Genomic DNA, 724 nt, shown 5'->3' with positions numbered 1-724 from the left:
TGGTTCTAAAACTTCATGAAAATTCCTTTGAACTTACTTTTTTGAATTGTCTAGTTTAAGAAAATCAGTTGCACTTTATATATAAAAAATGTTTTGTGCGGGCTCGGAAGTTGGCTCAGTTGTAGAGCGCTTGGCTTGCATGCCTGAGGCCCTGGGTTCTATTTCTCAGCACCGCATGAACAAAAAGCCAAAAGTGGTGCTGTGGCTCAAGTGGTAGAGCGCTGGCCTTGAGCTGAAGAGCTGAGGGACAGTGCCCAAGCCCAGAGTTCAGGCCCCATGACCGGACCCCAAAAAATAAAATGTTTTGTGCTCAATTCGGCAGCACATACACTAAAATTGGAACATTACAGAGAAGATTACCATGGCCTTGTGCAAGGTTGACACCTAAATTCGTGAAGTGTTCCAGATGCTGGAGAGGATGTGGCCACAAGGAACCCTACTGCATTCTTGGTGAGAGTGTCAACTTTGGAAAGTATGGAGGGTCCTCAAAAGACTCCATAAAAAGCTCCACTATGACCCAGCAATCCCACTTTTGGGGATTTAACCAAATGTTCACAAATAAACTACCATCACAACTATGTTTACTGCAGCATTATTTACAATAGCTAAGATACGGAACCCACCCCGATGGCCCTCAGTAGATGAATGGATGAAGGAAAATGTGGTATATGTACACAATGGAATTCTATGCCTCCATCAGAAACAATTACATCGCCCAATTTTT

The 724-nt window shown here is 43.2% G+C and overlaps 1 non-coding gene across 1 annotated transcript; it reads left to right on the top strand.

Moving 5' to 3' along the window:
- The first annotated feature begins 306 nt into the window (after positions 1-306).
- On the top strand, positions 307-412 carry LOC138803585 (U6 spliceosomal RNA). Its single transcript, XR_011364984.1, has one exon. It is a non-coding gene; the product is annotated as a U6 spliceosomal RNA (small nuclear RNA).
- Positions 413-724: the final 312 nt, after the last annotated feature.

This window comes from Dipodomys merriami, unplaced genomic scaffold (assembly GCF_024711535.1).
Source record: "Dipodomys merriami isolate MVZ:Mamm:240054 unplaced genomic scaffold, mDipMer1.0.p SCAF_341, whole genome shotgun sequence".
NCBI classification, from domain to species: Eukaryota; Metazoa; Chordata; class Mammalia; order Rodentia; family Heteromyidae; genus Dipodomys; species Dipodomys merriami.
The sequence above is the reverse complement of the archived record's forward strand: the minus strand, read 5'-3'. Positions and strand labels throughout refer to the sequence as shown.